The sequence below is a fragment of the Acomys russatus genome, chromosome 3 (assembly GCF_903995435.1).
Source record: "Acomys russatus chromosome 3, mAcoRus1.1, whole genome shotgun sequence".
NCBI classification, from domain to species: Eukaryota; Metazoa; Chordata; class Mammalia; order Rodentia; family Muridae; genus Acomys; species Acomys russatus.
The window spans coordinates 324,616-340,041 of NC_067139.1; the positions used below are offsets into that span (position 1 = coordinate 324,616).

At 46.2% G+C, this 15,426-nt stretch overlaps 1 pseudogene; it reads left to right on the top strand.

Annotated features, from left to right (window-relative positions):
* Nucleotides 1-6,121: 6,121 nt before the first annotated feature.
* On the top strand, nt 6,122-10,213 carry LOC127186896 (60S ribosomal protein L7-like; annotated as a pseudogene).
* Nucleotides 10,214-15,426: the final 5,213 nt, after the last annotated feature.

The following is a 15,426-nucleotide window of genomic DNA, read 5'->3' on the forward strand; positions in this document are numbered from 1 at the left end:
TCTCTCTCACCTTGGTTCCCCAATGTCCTTTTCCTCCTAACTGATGGTCCTTTTTGCAATATAATACCCCTGGTGGAGTCGCAGGAGCCTGTCTTTTGTCTTGGGCTGAAACTTCCTCTCTCTCTGATAAAGATCTCTAAGATCTTTATCTCAGTGGGATCTCAGTGGGGTCAAGCCACCCAAGACTGCTTTCACCTTGGGCCCAGCCTGAGGCAAGGTCACATTCCTTCCACGTGTCTCTACTAAAAAATGTATCAAATCTGCTATCTGCAAAAATGGTCAATAATTATTTTTTCACACTTTTTCTTGCAGTACTAAGGTGCGAACGCAGAATCTTAGGCAAGCTAAGCAAGTACACTACCACTGAGCCACACTCTCTGTCCACCAAATACTTGAATTTTTCTTTTTTAAGTTTTTTGAGACAGGGTTTTCTCTGTGTGTAGCCCTGGCTGTCCTGGAATCACTCTGTAGACCAGGCTGGCTTTGAACTCACAGAGATCTGCCTGCCAAATACTTGAATTTTTAACTTGACTTCTTCCCTTCCATCCTGCCCTACCTTACAAATGCAGATGGTCAGAACTTCTGACAGTTTGGTGTGACATTTTAATTCTCTAATCGTGTGAAAGTGACAGGCATTCAGTAGCAACCAAATCACATTCTGAACATTTGTCTTTTCCTGGCCTACAATACTAGGTGAAAGTCACCCCAAGATGTCCCATCCAGCAGGACCAGTAATTACGGGGTTGCAAGGGGAGCCATACCTGAGGGATGAGACGGAAAAGAAAGAGGCGAGACCAAGTAGCGCTCCTATCAAGGTCCGTTTATTGAATCAAAAACAGAAGCTTATATGGGGTGGAGGCAGGAACTAAGCAGTGGGGGGGGGGGCACGAGAATGTCTCCAGCTAATACCATCAGGGGAACATTCTGTGGTTTTTCCCAGAACAATTTCTATCTTATCTTAGCTAACTATCTCTAACTATCTCTCGGAAAGTCCCGAGCTAACCTGCTAAACAACATCTGCAGAGGCTGAAAGGAGGAAGTTAGCTTTGGAATGGGGCATCAGTATCTTTCCATAGCCAGTAGACTCTTTTAGCCTTGAATGACCCCGGGCTGGCTCCGAACATCTCCCCCTTCTTTATTAAGTAGAAGCAGAGAGAGAGAGAGAGAGAGAGAGAGAGAGAGAGAGAGAGAGAGGAAGAGGGAGGAGAGGGAGAGGGGAGAGGGGAGAGGGAGAGGGGAGAGGGATAGGGAGAGGGGAGAGGGAGAGTGAGAGGGAGAGGGAGATATGCGAGTGAGAGGGAGAGGGGAAGAGTAGAGGCCCTGACCCCCTCGAGGTGGGCGTTGCATTCAGAGGTCAATGCGTGGCCATTTTTTTCAGGTCACACATGTCCCCAACCTCCCAGACACGTTTGCGCAGGACAGGGAAAGGATAGTAACATCCTTTATGCGCGACATCTTGTATGCAGTCAGGCGTGCTCCTCAGGAACCTACCGAGGTGTCTGGCATGGTTCCCTACAGTGCTTAGCCTCGCACCCTCTCAAGTGAACAATCGACTCAAGCCCTTAGGTCTCAGTTTGTTGAAGTCGAGGCCACTTTTAGCCGCATTATCGGGGCGGCATAGTCTTTCGCCTCGGGGTCGAGTCGTTCGAGCCTGTGGTAATGAACCTCCACATGGGTGGGTCCCTTTATGGCAGAGTCTATCTGGCATTTGACAAAGTCAGTAATCTTTCTGAAAGCCCACGGTCCAAAAGATTTTAGTAGTAAGACCCCTATAAGAGGTCCCAGCAGCGAAGGGAGGAGGGTAGTCAGAAGAGGGGAAGCAGAAAACCAATTTTTATACCAGGATTCAGCTCTATCTCGCTCCCGCTTGCGATTTTCTAGACTTTCTCTGACCTTCCTCATGCTATCTTCTACGATCCCGGTTTTATCGGTATAGAAACAGCATTCTTCTTTGAGTGCTGCACATAATCCCCCCTGTTGTGAAAACACGCCTGTTTTGGAGAACCACCTCCTCGAGGGAGGAGAGGGACTCTTTTAAGGCAGCCATAGCAGTCTGTATTTCAGCAATATCTTGATTTATGGCTGCGCTAAGTTGATGGTAGTTTTGGTTGGAGAACACCAGGGAGGAGATGCCTGTCCCAGCCCCTATGGTTCCAAGCCCCAGTAGGATGGCGATGGTTGCGGCCGTAATAGGCTCGTGCTCGACCCTGGATGGTGTACCCAGAGAAGTCCAGAGGTGGAGAAATTCATCTGTTGAATAAACTGTTAATCGGCGGAGTAGTTGAACAAGCACACAGTAATCATGTTGGCGTAAGAAGGACTGTACCACAATAAACGGGGTTAGGCCAGTGGAACATGCCAAATAGGTATCATTTGGGGCTACCAGGTAGGTGGAGCCGCCACTGACCTTAAGGGTCTGATTACACAAAGAGCAAATAATGGAGGGTAAATGCATCCTGGGTCCCTTGATGCAGAGCCCCAGACCTGAAACTTGGGCCAGGGTCATGCCTTCCCTGGCCTCCGGGTTCCAGCAAACCAGGGAAGAGTCCGTTGTAGGCAGTAAGATTGCCAAGATAGCAATGCCCTTCATAAAAAGGGGGGGGGGTGGGGAAGCATGATAACATACCAACAATCATATGCAAGGTTGGGGACGGACAGAGTGCAGGGCAGACCAGGATTCATTAACCATGTCAGGATATATTAAGAGAAGGTGAGGGACCGGGAGGTATGGTGGGTTGAAACAGGGTAGTGTGGGGTGTAACAGTGGCTGTTGGGTGGCGTGCATCAGTATCAGACCGCTGGTTTTGTAAGACCTGATTTGGGCCAATCTCTGTCCCTTAGCAATAGTCATGGGGCCAGAGGGAGCACTGACCAATACGTTTATTTCCCCAGTATAATCATTGTCTACAATGGAGGGGTGAACAGTCAAACCCTTGAGCTCTGCCAAGAATAAGAAAGAACATATCTTGGGGTGGAGGCCCACATATCCCAGTAGGGAGGGCCTGGACACTGTCTTCAGGGGTCAATATTGTGTCGGTGGAGCTACACAGGTCCAGTCCTGCGCTCCCTGCAGTGGCTCGGCAGAGCAAGGAGGTGGGGCTGATTGTAGGGGGACTGATTGCGTCGAGCCTGTCTGTGTCCCCGAGGCTGGGCAAAAAGGTATGGGTCTCGGGGCCCGGGTCTGGCCCCTCCATCCGTTTCCCTGCAGTAGAGGCAAGGGATTACCTTGAATATCGGTTTTGGAACGGCAAAGGTTTGCCCAATGTTTTCCGCGTTTACAGCGCGGGCAAACAGTTGCTGGTGCAGCGCTCGAGGGAGGCGAAGGCGCATTGTCGGGGAGACCGGTGGTGGCCGCCGAGACAGGGCATTGTCTAGCAAAATGACTGGGCTGCTTACAGCAGAAACAGGTCCTGGGGCCAGAATGGGCCGCCTGGAGGGCAGCTCCTATTGCCAGATATGCACTTTGGGATACTTTATGGGCAAAGGGGTCAACATCAGCACAGAGTCTGATATAATCATTAATATCCTTACCCCTCATATGACCGCGCAAGGCGGTTTTACAAGCACTACTAGCATTTTCATAAGCAAGCTGTTTTAAAAGCTTATTTTCAGATTCGTCTGGGCCCAAGACTCTCTCTGCGGTCTCAAATAGACGTGCAATGAAATCACTGTAAGGTTCATGGGGGCCCTGAACTACTTTGTTTAACGGGGTGATAAGAGAACCCTTCCCTGATAGAGTGCGCCATGCCCCCAAGGCTGCATTTTTAACTTGGGCAAGAAGCCCAGGAGGTAATGCCGCTTGCTTTGTTTCTGAAGAATAGCGGCCCTGCCCTGTTAATTTATCAAAAGTCCAGGAAGAAGAAGTGGATTTTCTTTGATTATTTTTTGCCGTTTCGTGACAGCAGTCCATGAAATCAGCTTTCTGGAGTAAATATTGTCCACGCTGGAGGACCGATTGGCCAAGTTTGAGCCATTCTCCTGGGACGAGGTAGCCCTGGGGGGCAAGAGAATCGAGCAGAGAAAGAGTAAAAGGAGCGGTGGGCCCGTAGTTTTTAACCTCACTATGGAGATCCTTTAGGATCTTGAATTTTAGGGGCTTAAAAGTTGGATTGGGGTCTGAAGGGGAGAGGTCAGAGCCCCCCTGTTCCTCATCATCTGAGCCATGACCACCAGTATCTTCTAAATCATCGGCCGTCTCGTCACCCTGTGGCGGAGAATCCTCAGTAGAGGCCTCGGCACTGGAAAACTCTCTGGAATTGGCTTGAAGCCGGGTCATCACAGGAAACACTAGCATAGGGCGTTTTTTAGAGGGGGCCCTGGGGCGCTGAATTGTGGCCCCTGTCGTGGGGGCGGGCGGTAGAAGAGCTTGTCGGAGGGCATCTTGGAGGGATTGGACCTCCATAGAAAGTTCAGAGTATTCTTTTTGAAGACTAAGAACCTCTTTAAGGTCTTGAATCTGTAGTTTTAAGTTGCCTTTAGCCAAATGTAAGGAGTATTTACCGGGAAGGTGAGGCTGAAGTGTGGGGGCAATAAAGGGAGGGGGCCGATAAGGGGGCGGGCAGGAAAGGGGTGGCCAACCTGGGTTATGGTACTTGGCAGCCTCTTCCTCTAAGGTAGCTTCCTCAGAGGGGCTTAAATCATCCGAGGTGGGGACTGTCTTAACAACAGGATAAGCCTGGGTTGCAGGGCCCTGGTCTGTGGGGGCATCATCCGCCAGAGAGAACATGGACAGGGAAGGATATAAAGGCTTATTGGAGGTGGGAGGGTCATCCCCCATGTCTACGACAACAGAGGGACAGGGGGATTTTAGGGACTGTAACGACTTGGAGCCATGCGACTCCAGGGAGGCCAAGGAGGCGGAATGAGATAAGGGCTGAATAAAGGCCTCAGCTGAAGCAACCGCGGAAGAAATGTCAGGGGCATCAGAAGAGATAATATCTTTAATTAAAGTCCAGTAACTAAAAGTTTGAAGAGGAATAGTCTCAGGATTAATAGTAGGACCATTGCCAGGCGGTGGTGGCACACGCCTTTGATCCCAGCCCTCAGGAGGCAGAGGCAGGTGGATCCCTGTGAGTTCGAGGCCAGCCTGGTCTACAAAGAGAGTCCAGGACAGCCAAGGCTACACAGAGAAACTCTGTCTCAAAAAACAAAACAAAAACAAAAAAAGTAATTAATTAATAGTAGGACCATCAATGACAAACCAGGGACAGGCTTGGGAAACAAATAAGAAAAAACGTACAAGGTCTTTTTTCTCAACTCTAACTCCTCTTTCCCTGAGACAAGTTTTAAGGTGGCGAATAAATTGCGCCTCCTTCGAGAGACTTTTACCCATTGTATTGACAGAGATGAACACTTACCAAAGTGCGGAGAGGTCCTGTGAGCGGCAAGCCCGCACCGGAGACAATCGGAGGTACTTTCAGTTTGACCGCAGCGAGAGACTTGAACTATTGCCCACGAAGGGTCTCTGTCTCAGTAGAGGGCTCTCACCTCGTTGGGCGCCACTTGTCCCGTCCAGCAGGACCAGTAATTATGGGGTCGCGCGGGGAGCCATACCTGAGGGATGAGATGGGAAAGAAAGTGGCGAGACCAAGTAGCGTTCCTATCAAGGTCCGTTTATTGAATCAAAAACAGAAGCTTATATAGGGTGGAGGCAGGAACTAAGCAGTAGGGGGGGGGCACGAGAATGTCTCCAGCTAATACCATCAGGGGAACATCCTGTGGTTTTTCTCGGAACAATTTCTATCTTAGCTAACTATCTCTAACTTGTTAAACAACATCTGCAGAGGCTGAAAGGAGGAAGTTAGCTTTGGAATGGGGCATCAGTATCTTTCCACAGCCAGTAGACTCTTTTAGCCTTGAATGACCCCGGGCTGGCTCCGAACACCAAGGCTGCGAGAAAACAGAGGGACACTCTGTGTGATGTACTAAGCTAACCAGCATAGTGGGTTAGTGTGTTGCATGCATTTTTAGTTTACAAACTTCTCCTCTTAAGATGGGTTTATGGGCATGAGGCTCTATCGTCATATAGTCTAAGTCAAGGCACACCTGCCCTACTGCACAGTAAAACAGCCAGAGAGAAGGGAAGGGACAGACAGCAGGCAGCACAGCCGTGCAAGTCCACATGAAGAGATCCCTAACAGCTCTTCTTCCAGCTGGGCCTCTGGAGGCTGTACCAGAGAAGAAAAAGGTTCCTGCTGGGCCAGACACCCTTAAGAAAAAATGAAAGAATTTTGCAGCGTTGAAGCGCCTTGGGAAGAAGTTTGCCTTAAAGATACTTCCAACAGTCATGAGGAAGCTCAGCTACGAAAAAGCAAAGCACTGTCACAGGGAACCAATAGGCAGATTATACGGGATTGAGATTGGCATAGCTAGGATGGCAAGAAAAGCTAGAAACGTCTATGTACCTACAGAACCAAAATTGGCACTGGTCATTAGAATCTGAGGTATCAGTGGTGTAATCCACAAACTATTGCAGCCTCTGTGCCAGATCTTCAATTGCATCTTTGTAAAGTTCTGCAAGGCTTCAACTGACATTGAGTATTATCACATTTATTAGGTAACAGTTTCCTCCAGATTGAAACATTCTGTCCTTCAGGGACCTCCTTAAACAGAAATGTAAACAACTCAAAATAGTTTCAAGAAGTCCCTGAAACTGACCAGATTCAATGGCCTACTTCCTGTCAGAGTAAGAAATAAGAGCTGCAGAGAAGACACTCAGAGGAGCCAAGCTGCAAAGAAGACTCTGAGACTCTGGAAGAAGCAGAAGCCAGGCAAGAAAGGGGTTTAGAGCAGAGTCACTTAGAAAGGACACTCTTCAACCTGTTGAGCTGCCTGTAGTATGCACCAAGTTCCTAGCTTCTGTGAGCTATCACTCAAACTGGGGTGGGCTTTGGTGATGAGTAAATTCTGCTCCTATAGGTAATCCCTCACTCATTATGGTGGTTTGAATAAAAAAGGCCTCCATAGTCTTTGAGATTTGAATGCTTGGTCACCAGGGAGCAGCACTATTAGGAGGTATGACCTTGTTGGGGGAAGTGTATCACTGGAGGTGGGCTTTGAGGTTTCAGACGCTCAAGCCAGGCCCACTGTCTTGGTCTCTTTCTGCGCCTGCCAACATGTTTTTTTGGTTTTTGTTTGTTTGCTTGCTTTTTGTTTTTTTTCAAGACAGGGTTTCCCTGTCTAGCCTTGGCTGTCCTGGACTCCCTTTGTAGATATAGATAACCATTTTCCTTCTAATAGGCTTCTCCACTTTAAAAATAAACATCCAGTTATTTTTCCTAAGATAACTCAATTTCAGCCTGTGAGAGATGGTTTGCTGATTTTTACTGATGGATCTTCTAATGGAAGAGCTAGTTACGTAGTAGAAGGACAGACGTATGTTATTCCTACTACTACTAAGTCTGCTCAAATTGCTGAGCTGCAGGCAGTAGCTGTTTTCCAACATTATGCCTTTTGTTCCATTAATTTATATTCAGATATAGCAGAGGCAGTTCCTCACCTAGAAACTACAGGACAAATCCAACCCCAATCTTGGGCTAGTGGATTATTTTCTCAAATCTAGACAGGCATTCTAAAGAGAAAACATCCTCTTTTTATAGGACATTTAAGAGCTCACACTGATTTGCCTGGACCTTTGGCTATAGGTAATGCATTAAAAGATGCAACCATCAAAAATTTCATATGCCTTACAAATATAGAAAAGGATCAAGAAGCTCATAATTTACATCATATTAATAGCTCAAGTCTAAGACTTCAATATAGGATTACTAAAGAGCAATCTTGAGCCATTGTGAAGGCATGTTCCACATGTCCTCAGTTTCTTCCTGTACCACATCTGGGAGTTAATCCCAGAGAACTGGTCCCTAACCAACTTTGGCAAATGGATGTTACTCATATCTCTGAATTTGGAAAGTTAAAATACGTCCATGTGTCTATAGATACATATTCGGGATATTTAATTGCTTCTCTCCAATCTGGAGAAGCCACAAAGAATGTAATTGCTCACAGTATGTCTGCCTTTTCTCATACTGGTGTGCCTAAGGCTATCAAGACAGATAATGGCTCAGGGTATGTTAGCAAAGCGTTTCAAAAATTTTGTGACTCTTTCCATAAAGCATATTATAGGTATTCCTTATAATCTTCAAGGACAAGGTACGGTTGAATGAGCTCATTCTACCATAAAAACCTATTTACAAAAAGTAAAGAAGGGAGAACTTTAACTCCAATCACTTAAAATGCTTTGAACCATGTTCTCTTTATTTTAATTTTTTTGTTTTGTTTTGTTTTGTTTTTGTTTCTCAAGACAGAGTCTCTCTGTGTTAGCCTTGGCTGTCCTGAGCTAGCTTTGTAGACCAGGCTGGCCTCGAACTCACAGCAATCCGCCTGTCTCTGCCTCCCAAGTGCTGGGATTAAAGGCATGTGCCACCACGCCCGGCCTATTTTTTTTACTGCTTGGTGCCAAAGGAAATTCTGCAGCCGATCGATTCTGGCACAGCAATACTCAGTCATCCTTCGCTAGAGTGACATGGAAGGATCCTTTAACTGGACAGTGGAATGGACCCCACCCTGTATTAACATGGGGTGGAGGCTCTGTTTGGGTTTTCTCACAGGAACATGATGCTGCATGCTGGCTGCCTGAGAGACTTGTGCGTCAAGTGGATGCTCGCATGGATGAGTTTGCTGATGATCCCGAGGTCGGAGAAGAAGTGCTGTTTCTATACTAATAAGTCTGAGATCATTCGAGATAAGATTAAAAAGCTGCAAGAAGACCTGGAAAAGTGGCAAAAAGAGCTCCTAGATAATCTCTCTTGGAATGGGCTCCATGGATTCTTCCCATATCTTCTCTCCCTTTTAGGCCCCTTGCTTGGATTATTAATATTACTATCACTAGGACCCTTTTTCTTTAACAAACTCATGACCTTTGTCAAACAACAGGTCAGTGCCATACGGGCAAAACCTATACAGGTCCATTATCACAGGCTGGAGCTTGCAGACTGAGGCTATTCAGAGGAATAGCAGGCCATACCCAGGGTAACCCCACCTAAGACAGGGCCAAGGGTCAAAAAGGTTACCCTTGTACCCAATGACAGGTTATGGAGGGCACCAGGGGATCCAGAGCCTATGCCAGGACTATGCACAATCGGGACCGTATCCAACCTAAGACAAGAGATGTCAACCAATTTTCAAAGACATCAAGCTGTTCGCCCCTTGCTGACGGGTAAGGAATGGTCTAATGAGGCTGATGCAGCCTAAGACAGGCCTGGACCACCCATCCAGCTTTAAAATGTATATTAAAAAAGGGGGATCTGTGGGGGACAGTCATTCTAAGACCCCTGAGTTCATAGTAAGAGCTGCTTCATTCTGGCTATAAACTGCCTTTTCCAGTAAGACTACTGGTAAGAGCAGATAAAGGCCAGCTGCCCCTGAGGCCACCCTGTTCTGGGAACAGCACCTCCGAGAGTTGTTTGCTTGACTAACCAGGCCCTTTACAACTTTTCCCCTTCTGTGGTTAGAGCAGCTGTAAAAGTAGATAACTGCTGAAGCATTTTACAGTTGTATATCTATAGCAATCTCACTTATGCAAATACCCCTGTCCCAGTAACCCCATAAAAGCTCTGTGAGGATTTTCAATGAACGAGACTTGATCAGAAACCTGTCTTGTCTACATTTCTTGCACCCCTCCTTGTCCCCTTTCCCCTCCATTTCTAGGGTCTCCTGTTGACTGTTCTGTGGGTTGGGACAATGACACCCAAATTCCTGTAAGTAATCCCAATTAAAACTCATTGGTTCACCAAGCTAAACTTTGGTGTTATTTGTACTTTGGTCTGTCATTGGTTCCCTACTCTTGGCTGAGTGGGTATGTGAATTAAATCTCCCCAGGAAGTTTTGTCACACAACCACATTGCACAGGGGTATCCCAACATGAAGTCAGTAAATGAGCTCATTTGCAAGCATAGCTACGGCAAAATCAATGAGAAGCTAGTTGCCTTGACAGATTGCCTTAACTGCTCATCTCTTGGTGAACATGGCATCATCTGCATGGAGGATCTAATTCATGAAATCTATACAGTCGGAAAACAAGTGAAGGAAATGAATAATTTCCTGTGGCCCTTCTCCATATGGTAGAATGAAGAAAAAGATAACTCATGTGGAAGATGGAGATGCTGGCAACAGGGAAGAGCAGATAAGCAGGCTTATTAGACAAATGGACTAAGGTGCCGCCCATGATATTTTATAATCTGGTTAGTTAATAAACAGTGATTGTTTGGGGGGCGGGATTCCTAACACCTCTCATTATTAAGAAAATGCAAATCCTTGGGAGGCAGAGGCAGGCAGATCTCTGTGCATTTGGGGCCAGCCTGGTTTACAAAGAGTTTCAAGACAGACAGACAGGGCTATTACACAGAGAAACCCTATCTCAAAAAACCAAAAAAAGAAAAAGAAAAATGTAAACTAAAGCTACCCTAATCTCAGCACTCTGGAGTCTGAGGCACAGAATTGCCAAGAGTTCAAGGCTATCCTAGGCTACTTAGTTTCAGGATGACAAGGTGTAGTGGCTCATGCCTTTAATCCCAGCACTCAGGAGGCAGAGGCAGGAGAATTGGGGTGAGTTAAGAGGCCAGCCTGGTCTACAAAGTGAGTCTAGGACAGCCAAGGCTACACAGAGAAACCCTGGCTCAGAAAACAAACAAACAAAAAATGGGAAAAAAAAAAGAGAAAGTTTCAGGATAGCCTGGGCTAGATAGAACCTGAGTATGACTCTCCAGGACCCATGTAACAAAAGCTGGGCATGGCTATACATATGTGTAACCATAGTGAGGGAGCAGACACAGGCAGATGCCAGCAGTTCAGTGGCCAACTAGCCTGGCCAAACCCATATGCTACCAGTTCACTGAGACCCTGTGTCAGTACAACAACATAGAAAACAATGGAGGAAGACATACAAGATCATCCTCTGATCTTTGCAAGTGCATATACCACACACATACACAAATGCACACACCAAATAAAATATAATAAACCAAAACCAAAAAGAAATAAAGAAAACCTACCCAAAAACATCACTCCACAGGCAATGAAATAACTATGGTGAAAAAGACATAATCACATGTGTTGACAAGCATGTGGCATGTTTGCAGCTGCCAAGTATCACTGATAGAGAATCACCATGTTGCGCTTACTTTGGACAACAGTCGGGACAGTTCCTTGTAAAGTTCAATCTATATTGTTTACACAGCTCGGCAGCCCTCCTCCTAGATGTTTGCCCAAGAGAAATAGAAAATGCATATGTTCACACAGAATGTGTACACAAACATTTATAACAGCTTTATCTGTGACAGCAAAACTCTGGAAACAACCCAAATGTCCATCAACTTGTGACTGGGTACACAAATATTTGCACATCTAAAATATAAAATATCATGCAGCAGTTAAGCTGTAGAATGAGCTGCGGGCATATGTTGTTGTATAGCAAGGAAGAATCTCAAAAACAATGTGTTCAGCCAAAGTCTGACTCCAAAAGACCATGCAAGATTCCCAAGTACGGCCTGGAGAGATGGCTCAGAGGTTAAGAGCACTGTCTGCTCTTCTAAAGGTCCTGAGTTCAATTCCCAGCAACCACAAGGTGGCTCACAGCCATTTATAATGAGATCTGGTGCCCTCTTCTGGTGTGCAGGTGTACATGCAGGCAAGAACACTGTATACATAATCAATAAATAAATCTTAAAAAAATAAACAAATAAAAGATTCCCAAGTAGTTGAAAATCTAGGAGCAAAACTATAGTAACAGAAAGAAGATTCCTACCTGCAAAAGTGGTTGACATGTTCCATATCATGATGACAGTAGTGGTCACACAACTGTACACATTTGTTACAACTTAGGAACTTAATTCTTTTTTTTTTTTTTTTTTTTTTTTTTCAAGACAAGGTTTCTCTGTGTGATCCTAGCTGTCCTAGACTCGCTTTGTAGACCAGGTTAGCCTCGAACTCACAGCAATTCACCTGTCTCTGCTTCCCAAGTGCTGGATAAAAGGCGTGAGCCACCACACCCGGCAGAACTCACATGCTTAAACTTAGTAGATTTTACTGCATATAAATTGCACAGCAACTGGGAAGCTTCCAAAAGGAGGCAGAAAGTGGGGCAGAGGGCAGAGCTCTGTAGACTCAGTGGGAGGACACTGCAGGAAGCTTGCATTTAATGGGGCAGTGAACGGGGGAGTTGAAGGAATAGGGAGAGAAAAAGAGGAAGAGGAGAAAGAAGAAGGAGACAGAAAGGGGGAAGAGCAGTAGGAAGGAGGAGAGAAGGAAGAAGAAAAAAAAGAGGAGGAGGAGGAAGGTCCTAGAAGTCATGTTACTGGAAAAATCACAGAATTGCTCCATTTTCTGTGTCACATTTAGACAGTAAAAATAATCTCTGGGTTTCAACAAGCATTGGTTTCTGTCTTCTTGCTCTTATTTTTCTAGACTGTCAGTTTGACCCAGCAATACACCCAGGCTGTCACTGGGATGTCCTTTTCAGGCCTCTGTGGGCCCTGCACATACATGATGTATATAGAGACATTCAGGCACACCATTCACACACACAAAGATAAATAAGTACCTCAAATAACAATAACAATGAAGAAGCTAGCTATAGACATGCTGGCAAAGGGACCAGCAAGGTGGCTATGGGAGTAACTTGGAACTGGGTGCTAAACCAAACCCTTTCTTCTTTTCTTTTTGTCAGGGTAGTTATCACAGGGACAAAAATGAAAGCACAAAGTCTGGGCTCCGCCCTCCAGATAGACTCTTTCTACTTTCACATTCCTTCCAGCATGAACTCCATGTTGCCTTTGGGGCCACATTGGACTGACACCTTGAAGTAGAACGGATCCTCCATCTCTTGAGTCGCTTCTGTCAGGTAAGAAAAGTAACTATGTATTTGGCTCAAGATTCTTTCTTTCGGGGCTGGAGAGATGGCTCAGCGGTTAAGAGCACTGTCTGCTCTTCCAAAGGACCCGGGTTCAATTCCCAGCCACCACATGGCAGCTCACAACTGTCTCTAATCCTGATTCCAATGGCTCTGACACCCTCACACTAAGATAAAATTAAATAAATTATTTTTAAAAATTAAAAAAAAAAAAAAAGATTCTTTCTTTCACTCTGTTGGTTCTAGGGCCCGCTTGCTTCCAGCCACATCTGAAGTGGACAGCTGCCACCTACATTGGTTTGTATTATGTAAACAGCCAAGAACAGCACAGCCCAATCCTACATACAATTGGCCAGCCAACACCTCCCTTTGGTGCTGGCAACATAGGGGTCACATCCTTCTGAAAAAGCAGTTCACACTCTCTGCCACCCTCCTGTGGCTGGACCTCAGGGTCATGCCTCCACACAGAGAGGGCAGGGGAACCTGGACTAGTGGCAGCTGCCTCCCTGGCACAGGCTTCCCTTCGCTTCTGTTAAGAGAAACAGCTCATGCTGTAGTTTGGATCCTGTTGCAGAGCAACAGATTCTTGGAAGGTAGTTGCCCCGGGATTGCAACTTTAACCAATAACACACACACACACACACACACACACACACACACACACACACACACACACACACCCTGCTCCCTCCTGTGTCCAGCACTGATTTTAGCCTCTCAACCACTTGTTTGATAGCACCCATTTCACAGAGGACTAAGCAGAAAGACAAAGAAGTCCACAACAGACAACCCAAGGTCACACCTTGGGAGAACACAGAGCTGGGACAAGCACACAGGCAGTGGCCTCCAGAGCCTGTGTGCTTACCACAGCATCCACAGAAAATGGCCAGGGAAGTTCAAAGTTCACATTACATATGAAGTAGGGGTTGTAGGCAAGGGACAGGAAATTGTCACCTTTTTGCATATACATTTCTGGATATTGTGCATTCTTGTTTGTTTGTTTTTGTTTTTAACAGCCTAACACTATTTTATCATTTGAAAAAGAGAGGCCTACTTACTTTCTTAAGATTTACTTATTTATTATTATGTATACAGTGCTCTGCCTACATATGCATCTGCAGGCCAGAAGAGGGCATCAGATCACGTTATAGATGGTTGTGAGCCACCCTGTGGTTGCTGGGAATTGAACTCAGGACCTCTGGAAGAGCAGTCAGTGCTCTTATCCACTGAGCCATCTCTCCAGCCCTACTTATTTTCTTATAGTCTACTTTGTTGTTGTTTGGTGGAGGTCGGGGTTGAGACAAGATCTCATATAGCCCAGGGTGGCTGAGAATGACCTTGGCCTTTTTTTGGTCCTGCTGCCTCCACTTCCCTGCCACTGGGATCACAGGTATGCCTCCACAGCACCCAATTTATGTGGGCTGAGGCTTCATGTGTGCTAGGCAAACACTCTACCAACCAAACCACACCCAAGCCCTTCTTGTTTTATTTTGAGATGTAGTCTTACTCAAGACCCAGTGGTCTTACGCCCCCACCTCCACCCCAGACAGGGCTTCTTTGCACAGCCTTGGCTCTTCTGGATTCGCTTTGTAGAGCAGGCTGGCCTCGAACACACAGCGATCCGCCTGCCTCTGCCTGCCGAGTCCTGGGATTAAAGGCATGTGGCACCCGACCCAGCAAGGCCCAGTGGTCTTAAACTCACAACATCCTCCTGCTTCAGCCTCCCTGGTGCTGAGATCCCAAGCATGCATCACGAGATCTAGATTAGCTTATATATTCATGTGAAAAATAAATGTAAGGCTGGATACAGGACGCACACTTGTAATTCCAGTATTTGGGAGGCAGAGGCAGGACTGTTGACAGTATGGGCTAACCAGTGAGACCATGTTTCAAAATGCAAGGGGGAGAAGAGAAAGGAAAGGAAAAAGAAGGGAGGAGAAGCCAGGCATGGTGGTGCACGCCTTTAATCCCAGCACTTGGGAGGCAGAGGCTGGCGGATCTCTGTGAGTTCCAGAGGCCAGTCTACAAAGCAAGCCCAGGATACTCAAGACTACACGGAGAAACCCTGTCTCAAAAAACCAAAAAGAAAAACAAACAAACAAAAAATCATGCTCACCTGTCTGGCTGGTCTGGGGCAAGCCTGGCACTTAAACACATACACAGCTTCAGGGGTAGCTCACTATGGGACTAAAAAAATATATATATTATGCTGGGTGGTGGTACTGCCTCATGCCTTTAATTCCAGCACTTGGAAGATGAGAGGCAGGCAGATCTATATCTATCTATCTCTTTATCTATCATCTATCTAATCTATTTTAAAAACTAAATATGGTAACACATAGCTGGAATCCCAGTGAGTGAGAATCAGGCAAATCTCTTATCTATCTATATCTATAGATTTAGAAGCTGGATATGGTAGCACACAACTGTAATCCCAGCACAGAACTGAGGCAGCTAAGGCTACACTACTGAATTCCTGGCCAGCCCGGACTACACTGTAGGAGCTTTATTGCTTGCTG